This window comes from Anastrepha ludens, chromosome 3 (genome assembly GCF_028408465.1).
Source record: "Anastrepha ludens isolate Willacy chromosome 3, idAnaLude1.1, whole genome shotgun sequence".
Lineage (NCBI taxonomy): Eukaryota > Metazoa > Arthropoda > Insecta > Diptera > Tephritidae > Anastrepha > Anastrepha ludens.
Genome location: NC_071499.1, coordinates 98327032 through 98347230, shown reverse-complemented (window position 1 = coordinate 98347230; position 20199 = coordinate 98327032).

Here is a 20199-nt window from a genome sequence, read left to right as displayed (position 1 = left end):
ATTTAGCAAAAGTTATTAAAACCAAATTGAATGATTAATTGCATGTTGGATGTTTATTTCATTATAAAGAGGAAGGTGTGCCGTTAATGGAAAATAACATAAGGCGAATTGCAAAGTGGCTGCCTTTGTCCTCGATAGCTTCACGATGGTCTTGAATCGAGCCTGTGGTGTTGGCGTAGACCTCCTCTTTCACGTGGCCTCAAAGAAAAAAGTCACAATGTGTTAAATCACAAGATCTCGGTGGCCAATTGTTATCACCTCTTCGAGAGATAACACGGTGCGGAAACTTTTCCCGTAAAAGATCAATGGTTTCGTTGCTTGTGTGGCACGTAGCGCGGTCTTGTTGAAAATAAACGTTGTTCAGATCAATACCATCAATTCCGGCCATCAAAAATCGTTAATCATCTCTCCTGTTTAACACTTAACACCTGTTATTGGAAACCCCTTAATTTTTATTATTACCTATAATTAATATTATTTCTATTACTTTTATTTCGAAAAATATTTATTATGATTAACAATCCCATCGTGAAAAAGAAAGATGAAAACGTGTTCATTGTGATTAAAACAAGTCAAGAAAGGTAAAGGACCCTTTTTGCCGTTTCTGCTGAGGAACCGGAATGCCAACACTGGATCAATACATGCCGAATGCAGCTTCGTTTCAATGACGTGATATCCATTTTGCCCGGATGAATATTACATATACAGAGGTGCATACGCATGGTGTATTCAGTAGTAAGTTACATTCACATATGCATTAATTATCAATAAATCTACAAAATTAATCTACCCGTTCACATATGGTAGATTGCCTGCAAAATTGATAATCAGCTGTCAATACTGTTGTGAACGGTTTTTCTTCATACAAATTATTTTGGTGGAATATATCGGAGTTTTTGGTTTGTTTAATTATTATTAACGATATGAAGAAAAGAGAATAAGATTAGAGAGAAAAGGAGGAGAAGAAATAGCTACAAATTGCACAATTGACTGCTAATAATAAACAGTTGGAGGAAATCCGTAAACGACGTTTACTGAGGTTTCAAAAAGTTATGGCAACAATACGCATTCGAAATTCGATATTACATTTTATAATAAGTAATAAGACGACAAAACGTTGATGGGCACACGCTTTTTTTCTTTCATATGAATGCATAATTTAATTAATAATACCTAAAAAATATTTTATTAGAATTATGTCTACAAACCTGTTTTCTTTGCCGGCATCCAACCTCTTTAGTTTTTATTTTGACGTTTTTCTTTACACTCGTAAACAGTGTGGTTTTTATCTCGTTGTTTAATTACGGATTGGGAGTTAAGCACGAAAAAGTAGATCATCTACTTATATGCGAACGTATTATAAAAGCGAATAAACGAAAGTAATAGAGTGATTAATCTGTTAAGCGATTCGTTTTTCTTAGACAGCTCGATTTACTGCGCTGAATTAATTTGAAGCGAAGACCGGGATGCAAAACCAAATATTGAATTCACCGTGCGCGTTGGCTGAACGATTAAATCTTGAGATGAACGTATAGATTTAGTGTTGAAAATAATTGTCTTTTATTCGACAATTTTGTGTTCGAACTCAAAGAGTTATTCTAAGACATTTCTTTGAGTTTTAAAGTAAGAAAATACACTCGAACATAAATACGCTCATACAACTAAAACTTATAAAATAGCAGCAGCGAACGCCACAGTAACATTCCCATGATGTCTTCGGTGAGTTTCAAACTGTTTCAACAGAGATCTCAAAAAGTGTAAACATTTTTTTTCTTTATACATATTTAATAAAGTATAATTAGCGGCAGATACTGAAATACATATGTATTAATAATTAAAATACCGCAAGGTAGGTAGGTAGGTAGGTTTGGCAGCCGCATCGCACATAGAGACAACGATGCCATTTAGACCACGGAATGGGTCCGTTGTGAGCCGCGGGGGCTGGGCTACATTTCCATCTCCATATTGAACCATCCTGAGCTTTTGACAAAGCGTAAAAGGTTGTTGATACCTAAAGTGTATAGATTATCTATGTTCGTTAAGAAGTAGGATTTTAAAAATCGGTTTCTGCTTCTGGATAGAGCCGGGCATGTGCAAAAAAGGTGTTGAATTGTTTCCAATTCCTCCTCATTTCTGCAGCTACGACAGAAATCATGCGTGTATACGCCTAATCTCCTTGCATAATTTCCTATGAGACAATGTCCTGTGAGGGCCCCTACTAAGGTCCTGATTTGAAGTCTACTCAGTCTTATAATACTCTTGGACAGACGTAGATTAAGCCTTGGCCATGTTTGCCTAGCAATTTCGCAGGTGTTAGCGCTAATCCATCTCTGATTTGCAAAGTTGATTAGTGCGTCCTTAATGAGAAGCTTACAAGTTGCGAGAGGTATCTCCATAAAATTACTTATGTCTGGCATACAGGTACCTTCTCTTGCAAGTTGGTCTGCCCTACAGTTCCCTGGTATATCTCTGTGGCCTGGGACCCAGCATAATATTATACGATATTGTTTGGCCATCTCATTTAGAGATTGGCGACAACGTAAGACACTCCTTGATGTTGTTTGGAATGCATCCAGGGCTCGTAGGGCAGCTTGGCTGTCTGATAGAATGCAGATATGCGTTGATGATATTCTGTTTATCTTTAACCATTTTAAGGCTTCATGAATAGCGTTTATTTCCGCTTGGAAAACGCTACAGTGATCCGGTATTTTAAAGGATTCACTAATAGAAAGCTCTTCGCAAAATAACCCTGATCCTACACCGGTGTCCATTTTGGATCCGTCCGTGTAGATCTTAACGGGTGTGTTGGGTGTTGGATCTTCTTCAAGCCATTCCAGTCTAGAAGGGATTTTCATTAGAAAATACCGCAAACGTAGATGTATTGTTTATCTGATTTTTTTATACAAGATTTTTTTCTACAAGAACTTAAAATTCTCACATATGCTACGAGTAGTATGTATATTCCGGACTACAAGACAATATCAAAAAATGTTAAAATTTTAACATTTTTATCATTTTAACTCAAAAATTTAACATTTTTACCATTTAACTCATTTTTTTAACTTACAGTTACTCAAAATTTTAACATTTTTTAACATTTAACTCATTTTTTTAGCTTATATTATCTCAAAAAAAAAGTTAAAAATTTTGAATTGGGTCGATTTAGTCCACCCCTAAATTATAGTTACTCGTAGTTAATATTTTTAAGATATTAAAGATATCTATTTTTGATGTACTAGTAATCAATATTTAGGTTGGTACAGTTAAAATTTTGTGTTGGGTCGATGTCTATTAAGTGAAAAAATGTTAAAATATTTATTACAAAATATTTAAAGTAATCTATTCAAACAAAAATAAAAAAAAAAGTTAAAAATTTTGAGTTGGGTCGATTATTATTGATTGATAATTTTAAATATTTATTACAAAATATTTAAAGTAATCTATTCAAACAAAAATAAAAAAAAAAGTTAAAAATTTTGAGTTGGGTCGATTATTATTGATTGATAATTTTAAATATTTATTACAAAATATTTAAAGTAATCTATTCAAACAAAAATAAAAAAAAAAAGTTAAAAATTTTGAGTTGGGTCGATTATTATTGATTGATAATTTTAAATATTTATTACAAAATATTTAAAGTAATCTATTCAAACAAAAATAAAAAAAAAAAAGTTAAAAATTTTGAGTTGGGTCGATTATTATTGATTGATAATTTTAAATATTTATTACAAAATATTTAAAGTAATCTATTCAAACAAAAATAAAAAAAAAAAGTTAAAAATTTTGAGTTGGGTCGATTATTATTGATTGATAATTTTAAATATTTATTACAAAATATTTAAAGTAATCTATTCAAACAAAAATAAAAAAAAAAGTTAAAAATTTTGAGTTGGGTCGATTATTATTGATTGATAATTTTAAATATTTATTACAAAATATTTAAAGTAATCTATTCAAAAAAAAATAAAAAAAAAAGTTAAAAATTTTGAGTTGGGTCGATTATTATTGATTGATAATTTTAAATATTTATTACAAAATATTTAAAGTAATCTATTCAAACAAAAATAAAAAAAAAAAGTTAAAAATTTTGAGTTGGGTCGATTATTATTGATTGATAATTTTAAATATTTATTACAAAATATTTAAAGTAATCTATTCAAAAAAAAATAAAAAAAAAAGTTAAAAATTTTGAGTTGGGTCGATTATTATTGATTGATAATTTTAAATATTTATTACAAAATATTTAAAGTAATCTATTCAAAAAAAAAAAAACAAAAAAGTTAAAAATTTTGAGTTGGGTCGATTATTATTGATTGATAATTTTAAATATTTATTACAAAATATTTAAAGTAATCTATTCAAAAAAAAATAAAAAAAAAAGTTAAAAATTTTGAGTTGGGTCGATTATTATTGATTGATAATTTTAAATATTTATTACAAAATATTTAAAGTAATCTATTCAAACAAAAATAAAAAAAAAAAGTTAAAAATTTTGAGTTGGGTCGATTATTATTGATTGATAATTTTAAATATTTATTACAAAATATTTAAAGTAATCTATTCAAAAAAAAATAAAAAAAAAAGTTAAAAATTTTGAGTTGGGTCGATTATTATTGATTGATAATTTTAAATATTTATTACAAAATATTTAAAGTAATCTATTCAAAAAAAAAAAAACAAAAAAGGATACATTTATTTTTTAAAGTACCTTTCAAAAAAAACGACGAACTCCTCAAAACAAGAGTCTTTGAGTCAGATTTGAACTTGCAACAAAATTATTGTTATAATTCCAACTGCTTAACCAACTCATCTAAACATCATATTCTGAAGTAATGTAATTACAGCTGAGTAGTATGCAAAGCAAGCAATGCTGATCTTATCAACATTGCTCACAATCTATAAATAGAATAAGCATAAGCACAAACCAAAAAAAAAAATGAAATACTGTTGAATACGAGTCACAAACTGCAAGATAAGCATAATATTTGATAAGCTTTTATACATCAACACATGTTTCGACTCTGTCGAAACCGTTTGACTTTGTCAAACATGGTTACAAGTGCAGTATGTATTTAGCGTTAGAAGAGGGTGGACGCAAAATAATTGAAACTTCAAATTTGAACTCTTTGAAGTTCAAATTTATAAAATTTACCCAATATTGGTTCATAACTTAAATCTCTTATTAAATATGTTATTGGATTAGATGGATAAATTTTACTAATATAAAATATTTCTCGAGTCCAATTATTTTTATATTTGTTTTCAAATTGTTTTTTATGTGATTGAATTCTTACTTTTTCTCCAATTTTAAAAACTGGTTTTTCTAAATTGTTTCTATTAATTTTAAAACAATTATCAAAAATTAATTGTTCATTTTTTTCATTTACTTCACATGGTTTCATACCAATAGTTCTATGTACATCTTTGTAATTATATTCATATAATATTTTATCAATTACATCAATCCAATTAGTATTTTTCTGAATTTCAAATCGTATTTTTAGTTTTTCATTAATGGTTCTATTAAATCTTTCTACAATTGATGATTTCTTTTCACTAAATGTTTGATACATGTTAATATTGTATTTATCTAAAACTTCTTGGAAATGTTTATTTAAAAATTCTTTACCAGAATCTGTATGAAGTAATTTTGGTGCACAACCTGCTTTTTTAATAATATTTAAAAATGCTTCAGAAGTTGTTTTTCCATCTTTCTTTTTTAATGGTTCTATATAAGCAAATTTAGAAAATGTATCAATTACATTAAGCATATATTTGTATCCTCTATTAATTCTAACATTAACTGTTGTCATAATTAGTAAATCTGCTGCCCACCATTGATGGATTATATAAATATAGAAAAATATTAGATATAGTTTTTGATGAAAAAAATGAAAAATATAAAGATTTCCAAAATAACTGGATATAATAAAAAATAAAAATCTTATTCAAACAAAAATTCAAACATTTTTTTATATTGTAAAGAAAAATTCAAACATTTTTTTATATCTACCATCATTTGTTTCTTGTTCTTTATCTATTACTAAAAATCCAAACTGTTCTTTCCAACATTGAATACACATATTTTTTAAAATATCATAATCAATATCATTACAATGATCATTAAATATGTGTTTCAGATTAGTCTTATCTTGTTTAAATAAAATTATATAGTTTGCATTATCTCTTATCAATTGTTTAGGTATTTTTGAATATGTTTGACATAAATAAAAACAAGAAATGTTATTGTGTCTACCATAAGCAAAATAATTGGCAATATTATCTTGTTGTTCTGTAGAGATATCGTCAAATATTATTACAGAATATGGTTTAATATTTTCAGGTGTTGGTAGAGATTGAATTGATAAACATTTTATATCTTTAGATTCCAAATCATTTTTAACACACAATTTATTGAATTGAATTATCATATCTTCTAAAAATTTATATTTTTCTTGATAGCAAGTTTTTGAACAAATTATTATATCAGAATAATAAATCTTTGATAATATATTTAATAATACATTTGTTTTTCCGCAATTACTTGGTCCACAAATAATTGCTCTAATAATATTCGGAAATATTTCATTTAATCTTTTTATTGGTTTATGAGTATCAAAATTTTGAATAGTTAATTTAATTTTATTATCTAATTTAGTAACTTTTAAATGACCATCCATAATTAGAATTTTAGATAAATTTTTTTAATCTATTAATATAATTAATTACATATTTATTTCAATTAATTTTTAGTTAATTTAAATTTTATAAAAATTAAAAAAAAACAAGTCAAACATGCATTACTTGATTTGTTAGTGGATTATATGAATAACTATCATCACTAATAATTAAACAGTGAACGACTGTATTTGATGGAAAATCTTCTGTCCATTTAAATTCAATTTTAATATCAATAGCAGCCTCTTTAATTACCTCATTCTGTTTAGATGTATCAATGCATATTATTGGATATTCTTTTAAAAATGTATCACAATTAACTATTGGTAAATTATTTATACTAGAACCATAATATGAATTTTTAAAATCTAGAAACATATTATATAATGTATCAAATTTATTTTGATTAATAGATAGTTGCATATCATAGTTTGGATATCTATTTGTATTTAATTTAACTACAACATTTTCTAAATTACAATGGTCAAATTTACTATTGTCTTCATAATTATTCTGATTTCTTGATGTTTGAAATGCAATAAGAAAATATCTAGGTTTAGCACTAGATGATGTTATATTCCAGGTATAAGTCTTTACAGCTGGAATTGCAGTAGTACAATAGTATCTCCAATTTCTAAAATACATTTGAAAGTTTGTATTATTTGAAATTTTTTTATTAATTTCATGATCAACTTCAACTGAAAATTTAACATGAGGCATTCTCCATATAATTTGATTAATATCAATAGAAAAAGTATGATCACTTAAACTATTATCAATAATTAAACAATTTGTATCATCATTTGATCTTATTAATTCTAATTTTTGATTAATTCTAAAAATGAAATTTTTGTAATCATCAAAAAACCCAATTAATATACATAATGGAATGCTAACAGAAAAATAACCTTTCTTATTACAAACACTACCTTTATTTACAATTTGCCAACCAGCATTATTTAATGGTAAATCATTAGAAAATGATGCTAAGCCTTTAATTGTTGTTGTTATTCCAGGATTTTCAATTTTATCAATTTCAACTGAATTAATAAAATATGTAATTTTACTAAACAGATTTATTATACCATTATTCACAAAATTTATTTTATCAGGATTAAGTTTATCTAATATTTTACCATCTTTATCTTTAGCAATAATTTGACCTCTAATATTAAGTAAACTTTTTGATGGTAACGTTTTAATGTCTTGATTATTAATATTTATTTCTATTGGTCTTCCATATTCATTTAATAGTGTAGAATTAGATGGCAAATGTTCATAAAAGTCATAAGATTCGATACCTTTTTCTTCTTTCATTTATTTAACTAAAAAATATTATTAAAAATTTACTAATATGTTTTGACTAGGTCGAAACCTATGTTTAAAATAATTGTAGTCTTGTATTTAATTGTCTTATCAAATTATAAAAAAACATTATTAATAGAATAATAATTAGTACCATTGAAATGTATTCATTTTGCATTATTTTATCTATTCCATTTGAAATAATAAAATCTATTTTTGATAATTGATTATTTTTATCAAAATTGTTTTTACAATTATTCATTTAATGCAATAGAAAAAATCCTAAATATTTTTAATATTTTTTTTTTTGTTAATCTTTTTACATTCATTTTCAATTACCTTTTTTTGTATATCTAAATATATTGCATAAAATATAAGAATTGCAATTACAATAAAAATTACAATAGAAATTAATTTTAATAAAGACGGATCCATTATGACACATCTACATCCTCCATTATATTTATTATTAGCATCAATTATGTATAACTGTGATATACAATCATTTTGATATGGAATAATATTAACACAAGTATTCATTTATTAACAATATTTTTTTTTTTATTTCATTTTACTTACACTTTTCAATAAATCATTGAGTTTTTGTGTTGTAATTTTTTTATTTACTAGTCCAATCTTCATTGTTTTAGATTCTTCAATAGCTTTTTGTCTTTTAATAAAATTGTTCTTATATTTTTCAGCTAATGCAGCGTTTTTTTTTTCAATGCTATTTATAAGGTTATTATGTTCTGATTCAAGAATATCATAATTTACTTGTAACTCATACATATCATCATTTAATTTGCCAATAATTTCTTCATAACTCATTAAACTAAATTCTAATATAGCTTTCTCATTTAATAATTCATTTACTAATATTTTATTTGATTCTGAATGTAATTCAATATTATAATCTTTAATATTTTTAACACTTTTCATAATACAAACAGCATATTCATGCCATACATGATCATTATTTTTAAGTGCATCATTTAAACATTGAACAAAACCACTTCTATTATTAAACTGAGACTTATGTTGCCTAATAAATTCTTGTGTTTGTTTGACCTCTTTTTCTATTTCTTCTTTATTTAATAGTTTTATACTAGATCCTCTTAATTTCAAGATAGGCACATCAGTATTTGTTTTAAATTCTTCAATTGTATGTATATTCGACATTTATTATAATAAAAATTTTTAATATTTTTTTATATTGAAACACTAAGAAAAATATAATTATTTTAAAAAATTTTTTCATAAATAAATTAAAATGAATAAAATGTATAAGAATATAACTAATTTATACAATCATCCAAGCCCTTCTACTAAAACTGTTTCACCACTTGTATCACTACAAGGGAAAACAAAAAGTTTTAGAAATTCAAAAAATATTCATATTCCAAAAAATGCTAATGAACTTAAACAAATTAGAGAAAGAAATTTAGCTATTAATTATTTAGAACAAGCTAGTACTTCAAAATTAACTAAAGTAAAATTTTGCGAACAAAATCATATTTCACGCGATTCTCTTAATAATGGACTTAAATTACTTGGTATTGAAATTATTGGCAAAAACACTAAAAATGAAGACAATTCTCGACAATTCTCGACAAAAGAAGACAATTCTCGACAATTCTCGACAAATGAATACAATTCTCGACAGACTAAATCAAATAGTTTAACAGAGGGATTTTTAAAGAATGTAACTAAAATAAATAAGAAAAATAAAAACGAATTGTCTAATATTAATAAAAAAGTTGATGATGATATTTCAAGTTTACCTTCAGTTCATGATTAATAATTATCCAAATAAATAAATAAATACATCACATTTTCTATTATAATAAATGGTACGATATTATGGTAGTGGTATTATAAATAATCTTATAAATAATCTTCCATTTGAATTACATTCTCCAGGGTATAATTATTTAGGACCTGGTACTAATCTTGAATTAAAACTTGAAAAAGATATACATCCAATTAATAAATTAGATGAAGCAGCTAAAGAACATGATATTGCATATTCTAAAAGTAACGATATAAAGAAAAGACATGAAGCTGATAAAATTTTAGAAGATAAAGCATGGTCAAGAGTTTCAGCAAAAGATGCTAGTTTATCAGAAAAAGTAAATGCATATTTAACTACTAATGCTATGAAATTTAAAAGAAAAATGGGTATGGGTTTAACAACTCACAATTCATTAACTGAAGAATTGATAAATGTTGACTCTGTTAACGGTTCACAAAGTGAACATAATACAAATGAAAATGAAATTAATTTTATTCCAAAATGTGGACGATATATTAAATATCCAATATCTCTAAATGAGGATCAACAAAAACAAGTTTATGATGCTATGAAAAATAAAACAGATATTACTATAAAATTAGAACCAATTCAATTACAAAGAACTAAAGAAAGTGTAATGAATGAAACATATTTACCATTAACTAGAAAACAAATTAATTCAATAAAAAAACATTTAGATAATAATAAAACTACTTTTAAAATTTTTATATTAAAATTATCTATGTCTCAGTTACAAAGTTTTAATAATGAAAAAATTGGCGGATTTTTACCAGCACTATTACCACTTATTCCAGCAATAGGAGCTGCAGTTACTGCAGGAACAACATTATATAGAGCATATAATGATAAAAAAACTAACGATAAATTATTAGAAGAAAAAATACGTCATAATAAAGCATTAGAAGAAAAAAATATAAAATCTGGTAATGGTATGTTACTTAAAAAATCTGGTAATGGTATGTTACTTAAAAAAAATTTGATTTTGAATTAATTCCAATTAAACCATTAAGTAATTATGATTTAAAAAAATATGCTAGAAAATTTAATATAGCAAATTTTAGGGGTGTATTCATGAAAGATAGATTACCAGAAAAGATAAAAGATAAAGAATGTGGAATAATAAATTTAGATAATAATGATGGTAATGGTACACACTGGGTAGCATATAAAAAATATAATAATCATATTTTTTACTATGATTCCTTTGCTATAAATAAATTACCAATATTAATAGAAAAATATTTCAAAACTAATGAAAATACTGTAATTTTTAATAATAATATTGATCAAGAAATAAATGAAATAATTTGTGGTCATCTATGTTTAAAATTTTTACTTAATTAAATAATGCCGACTATATCATTAGATGGAAATACTTCAATAATTTCATGTAATTTTGATGAACCAATAATTTTAGATAATAAACATATTTCAACAGAGTCAAATGAAGTTAAACATGATTTTGAAATGTGTTTGCTTAATTTTTCTACTTATAATTCTATACCGAACATATCTGAAAAATTAAAAAATAATATTTTACATTATGTTGACTCTGTCATTGGTTCACAAAGTGAACATATTTTCGAAGGAAATGATTCACAAGATAATTTACATACAATTAACAGTGTTAACAAAAAAATTACATTTCCAACTGGTTCATATGAAATAAATGATATAAACAATTTTATAAAAGAGAAAATAAAGGGTATTACTATTAAACCAAATATGACAACATTAAAAGTTGAAATTAAAAGTAATTATATTATTGATTTTACACAAAAAAATTCCATAGCTTCATTACTAGGATTTAGTGAACAAATTATTCAACCTAATACATTAGTATCATCTGATTTACCAGTAAATATTATGAATGTTAATTCTATTAGAATAAAATGTAATATTGTAGGAGGTAGTTATGAAAATAATAAACAAACAAATATTATTCATGAATTTTTTATCAATGATAAACCTGGTGAAAAAATAAATGAAATACCTACAAATTTAATATACTATCCAGTAAATACAAATACTATTAGAAATATAACTATTTATATAGTTGATCAGGATAATAATTTCATTGATTTTAGAAAAGAAAAAATTAGTATAAGATTAAATATTAGAAATGTAAATTGATATTTTCGAAGAAAATAGTTAACAAAGTTAACATAAATTAAAAAAAAATATTTGTTAATAAATTGGAAATAATGAGTGAAATTATGTTTTCAAAAGAAACCATTCACGAAGGAAACATACCAAAACAAAGATTATATCATAAAATAATAAATGGTGAAAAAATATGTTTATCTATTATAGATGGTAAAAAAATATGTTTTTCATGCTTAGAAGAAACAACTATTTCTAATTTGAATAAGGGGTATTGTAAAAAATGTTACAATCAAAAATTCGCATATCGTAACTCATTACCAAGTAGAACTACAAGCGTAGAGTGTGAATGTGGTGTAAATTATACTCTTCCACATAAACAACGTCATTTAAAATCTCAATTTCATATTAAATATATTAATAATAAAGAAAATAATGAAAAAAATTCTGATAAAAATTAATTTCTAATTAAGTTAAATAAATTTAATTAGTATTTACATCACAATTTAAAGTATTAAAATGTTTGAGGTGCGAAGTTAAATTATTAAAAAAAAATTTTCTATATAAATAAGGAAAAATTAAGTAAAAATATCAACCAAATAAAAATGAATCCATTTAATATTAAAGAATTGAAATCTAAAAATTTAAAAAATTTAAAAAAATATATTAGAGCAAATAAACATATTTTTCAATTGCCAAAATATTGGTACAATAAAAATAAAAATAGTTTATTAAACATAATAAGTGTTTTAATAGAAAAGCATAATAATGATGTTATTCAAAATATATTTCAAAATTTTGATGATTATGATTTTGATATTATTGATATTCAAGAAAAACAATTAAATGGTTCATGTTTTAACAATATGGTTGCTGATTTAGAGTTTACAAATAATGAAGAATTTGATATTGAAAAGCATTTAGAATTAATAAAAAGAAATTGTTTCAAATATTTTTTCAAAGGTTTTAAAAAATATAGTAATTTTAAAGTGTCTTTAGCAACAGCGGTAAATATTGTGATTATTGATAAAAAAACTAATAAAATTAAAGAAAGTTATGAATATTGGTATAGATCAGAAATACATTATGTTAATAAATTAAACTATACAAAAGAATTTTATTTAATGATAGAGGAAATAAATAATAAATTCTCAGAAAAATGTACAAAAGGATCTACAGCTAGCTTTGTTAGAATAGTAAAAACACATATTAGTAGAGATAAGTCTCAAATTCTTGCTGGATCATATATTCCATTTACTAATAGAAATTGTGTTAATATTAAAAATACTGATAATAAATGTATTTTATATTGTATCTTATATTCTATTTATCAAGATGTGTTAAAAATTCATCCAGAAAGACCAACAAAATATAAAAAATATCTTGAAGATTTAGAAAATGATGATACATTTAAAAATCTAAATTTAGAATTTCCATTTATAATTAATGAAGAAAATGTTAAAAAATTAGAAGATTATTTTAATATTACCATGAATTTTTATCATTATGATTCAGAAAAAAATGATGATGAATATTACCAAATTCAATTAATGTATAAAAGTAACTCTTTTCGTAATTTCGTTAATGGTTTGCCAAAAAAACATGTTAATATTATATATATAGAAGAAAATATTACAGAAGAAACATACAAATCTCACTTTGTACCACTTAAAAATTTATCTGGATTTTTAAGTGGTAAAATTCATCATCAGCATGAACATCTACATATTTGTAATAAATGTTTTAAACATTTTGAAAAATCTGATGAATTAGAAGAACATATAAAAACATGTTATTTATTAAAAGATGATAATAATATAATACAAAATATAAAGTTACCTAAAGAGGGTGAAAATATTTTAAAATATAAATCTAATGGTGCAGAATTATTTCATCCATATACTTTATATGCTGATTTTGAATGTACTTTGGAAAAAATTAATAAAAAAAAATCTGACAAATGTAAAAATACAATATTACTTCATGAACACATTCCAAATAGTTATGGTATTTATAACACTTATAACAAACAATATATTTCAAAGAATACTTCTAATAGAAAAGTGCTATTGAAATCATTCTTAGATAATTTAATAAAATATGCTAAAGATTATTATGAAGTAAGAAAATTGAATAATATAATTCAGGATAAAGAATCGATATTAAAGTTTGATAATACTAACAATTGTGAAATTTGTGATATTCCATTTTCTGAAGAAAATAAAAAATGTTGGGATCATGACCATACAACTGGTAAATATAGAATGGCTTTATGTAATAAATGTAATCTAAAGTTAAAGATGCCAAAATTTTTACCAATTATTATTCATAATTTAAAAGGTTATGATTCAAAATTATTTCTAAAATATTTAGATGAATTTCATCCTGAAACTGAAACTAGTGTTCTAGCAACGAGTACTGAAAAATTTAAACAAATTAAAAAACCAGTTATTGTAGGTGAAACTAAATATTTAAAATGTAAAAATGAAAAATGTAAATATCAATATAATTTAAAGACAAGAAACACTTGTCGTAATTGTAATTCAACAGATTTAGAATTATATACAGTTGTCGAAAAAATAGAATTAAGATTTATAGATTCAATGGAATTTATAAATACTTCATTAGATAAAGCTGTTAAAAATTTATTAGATGTTAATGATATATATTGTGTAACATGTAAGAAAATAAGAAAAATGGATTATGTATCTTATAAAGTTAGTAAAAATACTGAGAATAAAATATATGCTTGTAGTATTTGTTCAGTTTGTAATACTAAAAATATAAAACCTATTAATTTTGATCATTTAGAAAACTTTAATAATATTTTTAAAAATCTATCATTAAAAAATAAATGTTATTTACTTAGAAAAGGTGTATATCCATATGAATTTATTGATGATTATAAAAAATTAAGTATAACAGAATTTCCAAATCTTGAAAATTTTAATTCATCATTAAATGGAAATATTAATATTAACGATTATAAATTTGCAAATAAATTTTGGAAACATTTTAATTGTAAAACATTTAGAGACTATCATAACTGGTATTTGAAATTAGATGTTATACTTTTAAGTGATGTATTTGATAATTTTAGAAAAGAATGTTTTAAAAATTATAATTTAGATCCTATACATTATATAAGTTCACCACATTTAAGTAATTCATCTGCTTTAAAATTAACCAAACAAAAATTAGAATTATTAACAGATCAAGATATGTATGAATTTTATGAAAGTGGAACTAGAGGTGGAATATCACAAATTGCACATAACTATGCTAAAGCTAATAATTGTTATTATTACATTTCCGAAGGAAACGGTTCACAGAGTGAACATATTGACCATGTCAACGGTTACCGAAAGGAACATGTTGACTCTGTCAACGGTTCACAGAGTGAACATGTTGACTCTGTCAACGGTTCACAGAGTGAACATGCTGATATTGTAGAACAAGTTTATAAATTAAGTAAAGAGGAAGCTTCTCTTAAAGGTATATACGATTCTAAAAAATTAACAAGTTATATTTTATATTTAGATGCAAATAATTTATATGGATGGGCCATGTCACAAAAATTAAGTGTTGGTAATCATGAATGGTTAAATGAAGATGAAATTAAATATTTTTGTAATGTTGATAATATTTTAAATAAAGATTTTGATGATAATAATATTGGATATACATTAGAAGTTGATATAAGTATTCCTCCGGAATTACACAACTTTTATAATGATTATGCTCCAGCACCTCATCATTATGTTCCACAATTTGAAGATTTATCACCAAATCAAACAGACTTAATTAATAAAGGGATTGGTAGTAAACCAAATGATAAAATTAAAAAATTAATGTGTACGTTGTTACCAAAGAAAAATTATATAATTGATATAAGATTATTAAAAGAATATTTAAATAATGGTGTAATTTTAACTAAAATTCATAGAGGTATTAAATGTAGACAAGAAGCATGGTTAAAAAATTATATTGAAAAAAATACAACACTTAGAAAAGAAGCTAAAAACGATTTTGAAAAAGATTTTTTCAAACTTATGAATAATAGTGTATATGGTAAGCAAATGGAAAATGTTAGAAATAGACTTAATGTTAGAATAGTTAAAACTGAAAAAATTATGAGAAAACTAATAAGTAGAAATACATATCAATCAAGAAAAATAATAGATCATAATATGTGTGTAGTGTTTGGTAAAAATACAAATATTAAATTAAATAAACCTATCTTTGGAGGTCAAAATATTTTAGATTTATCAAAATTATTAATGTTTAAAATGTATGTACAACTTAAAACTAAATATGGTAATAGAATGAAATTATTAGGAACAGATACTGATTCATTTATTCTTTATTTTGAAGGTAAACATATTGATGATGATTTTGATATTTATTCTGAAATGAAAGATGATCTAGATAATTATGATACCAGTGATTATATAGATAATTTTCCAATTGAAGATTTAAAATCTAATATTAATAAAAAAGTACCAGGAAAATTTAAAGATGAATATAATGGAATACCAATTAGAGAATTTTGTGGACTTAGAAGTAAAATGTATGCATTTAAGACCGATGTTTGTGATAAAAAAGTTTGTAAAGGAATAAAGAAAAATAATATTAAAAAGTTAACAATTGAAGATTATAAGAATTGTTTGATTAATTTAAAAAATAAAAATGAAACTGTTCATAATATTAGATCATATGATAATAAACTATATACTACAGAAGAGAATAAAATAGGATTGTCACCCTATGATGATAAGTTTTATTTCAATAAAAAGTTGAATAATAATGATAACGATAAGTTAAATAAGACTTACAAATTACCCTGGGGACATTATGAAATAGGAAATGTAGGTAACTAAAACGAACCCCTCCTATTTACTATACATTAAATTATTAATTATATTAGATTAAGTTTTTTTTTTAATTTCAAATGAAATATGATGTGAACATATTTCAACGATGTTGAATATTTGAATTTTTATTTTGATTTATTATTTTTGTTTATCATTTATATATGTATGAATTTTTTAAATTATTTTTGAATTATATTTGTTTCAATTTGTAGTTTACTTTCTTCAATATCTGTTTCACTTTCTTCAATATTTAATTGTTTTATATATTCATCTACTTGAATACTTTTATCAATCTTATTATTAGTTTCATCATTTTGTTTAGTAATATTATTTTGATTAATATTGTCTTTATTTTGTAAAACTAAATCTTTAAGATAATTATCAATTAAAATTTGTTTTTCCGAATAACTATCCAATTGTTTTTCTAAACTGTTTTTAAAATTTTCAATATTTGTTTCTATAAAATCTACTTGTTTAGTTATGTTAATAATATCTTGATTTAAATTATTTTCTAATTGTTCTATTTCTTTATATACAACACCAAAAGCTACCACATTATCTTTTTCTTGTTTTTCAACTTCTTTTTGAAGTAGTTGATTTAATTCCATTAATTTACTAATAATATCTTTCATTTGATCACTATTTGAACGAATTTCTTCAACTTCATTTTCTAATGATATTATTCTATTAAGAGAATATTCATTAGATGAATTTATTTCTGAAAAAGATTTTTGTCCAAACTTATCAATTCCCATTTATTAGAAAAAAATTTTTTAATTTATTTAAATTTATATGTAATTTAATTAAACAGTTAATACGTTTCCTTCGGAGAGAGTCAACATATTTTCTTCTCTTAGTTCCTCAATAATATTCATAATTTCATTATGTATTTCTGGACTATCATTTCCTGCATTATACTCTCCTAACAACAAATTTAATCTATCTTTTAATTCATTAATATCATTCCAATAAACACGTTCACATTGTGAACGATTCGCAAAACGAACATATTCAGTAGGTAAACTAGTTTTAATTTTAAAATTTTGTAATGATTTTGAAAGATTATTTTTTGAATTTAAACCAGATCCTACTTTTTCTTTTATAATTTTATTTTTAATCAATATTGGTCTAATAAAATTCATATATTTATTTCCAACGCTAGATTTAATACGTTTAGAACTTTTGTCATTATTTTGCATGTAAGCATATGTTGATAATATAATTTCTTCATAATTTTGTAAATCATTATTTGTTACAGCTGTTGATGGTTCTTTTAAAGTTATTAATTCCCATAACCCTTTTGTTCCATTATAAGTTGTATTACTTAAAATAATATCATTATTACTAATTTTTACTTCAGTATTACCAATCCATAAATCTTTTCCATCTTCAGATCTTAGACCAAAAATATTGTCACATAATTTCATATCAGAATTATTTAAATTTAAATATTTCATTGCCATATTTCCAATTTTGTCTGAAATAAATTGTACTGGTGTAGATAACGTTTCATTTGCACTACGCAAAAGAGCGTCTTTTGATGTTGATGGAGTCAACTGTTCGCTCCGTGAACCTGTGCTAGTTGTTGGTGTACTTTCAACTAATTTTTGTTTGTTTGTTTTTCTAATTGGTGATAGTTGCTTTTCGTTAAATTCATTAGTTTGTAAATTCACATTATTGTCAAACGGTTTCGACTCCGTTGAAACATGTTCACTTTGTGAATGTCTATCTATTGTTTTTTTATATGATTGATTTGATTGATTTAAATCTACTATTAAATTTTTAAAGCTATCATTTAAATTGTGAACATTAATAACTGATTGATTTAATGGTTGAATAATTGCTTGAAGATCTTCATTAATTTTTTCTTGTTTTATTACTTTGTTTAAATTAAATTGTTGAAGTTTATTTTTTAAGTCTTTTTGTGTTTTAATATATTCTTTTAAAACTTTATCTGATATCATTGTTATTTAATTAAAATAAATTTTAAATATTTTTGAAATGGATAAAGATGAATTTATTGATACTAAAAATAATGATTTTAAAATAGCAAAAGAGTTGCATAAACCAGTAAGAAAAAATTTTGAAAGAAGAAAAATTATTACTAAAGGCATAAATGAACTATGGGCAGCAGATTTACTAATTATGACAACAGTTAATGTTAGAATTAATAGAGGATACAAATATATGCTTAATGTAATTGATACATTTTCTAAATTTGCTTATATAGAACCATTAAAAAAGAAAGATGGAAAAACAACTTCTGAAGCATTTTTAAATATTATTAAAAAAGCAGGTTGTGCACCAAAATTACTTCATACAGATTCTGGTAAAGAATTTTTAAATAAACATTTCCAAGAAGTTTTAGATAAATACAATATTAACATGTATCAAACATTTAGTGAAAAGAAATCATCAATTGTAGAAAGATTTAATAGAACCATTAATGAAAAACTAAAAATACGATTTGAAATTCAGAAAAATACTAATTGGATTGATGTAATTGATAAAATATTATATGAATATAATTACAAAGATGTACATAGAACTATTGGTATGAAACCATGTGAAGTAAATGAAAAAAATGAACAATTAATTTTTGATAATTGTTTTAAAATTAATAGAAACAATTTAGAAAAACCAGTTTTTAAAATTGGAGAAAAAGTAAGAATTCAATCACATAAAAAACAATTTGAAAACAAATATAAAAATAATTGGACTCGAGAAATATTTTATATTAGTAAAATTTATCCATCTAATCCAATAACATATTTAATAAGAGATTTAAGTTATGAACCAATATTGGGTAAATTTTATAAATTTGAACTTCAAAGAGTTCAAATTTGAAGTTTCAATTATTTTGCGTCCACCCTCTTCTAACGCTAAATACATACTGCACTTGTAACCATGTTTGACAAAGTCAAACGGTTTCGACAGAGTCGAAACATGTGTTGATGTATAAAAGCTTATCAAATATTATGCTTATCTTGCAGTTTGTGACTCGTATTCAACAGTATTTCATTTTTTTTTTGGTTTGTGCTTATGCTTATTCTATTTATAGATTGTGAGCAATGTTGATAAGATCAGCATTGCTTGCTTTGCATACTACTCAGCTGTAATTACATTACTTCAGAATATGATGTTTAGATGAGTTGGTTAAGCAGTTGGAATTATAACAATAATTTTGTTGCAAGTTCAAATCTGACTCAAAGACTCTTGTTTTGAGGAGTTCGTCGTTTTTTTTGAAAGGTACTTTAAAAAATAAATGTATCCTTTTTTGTTTTTTTTTTTTTGAATAGATTACTTTAAATATTTTGTAATAAATATTTAAAATTATCAATCAATAATAATCGACCCAACTCAAAATTTTTAACTTTTTTTTTTATTTTTGTTTGAATAGATTACTTTAAATATTTTGTAATAAAT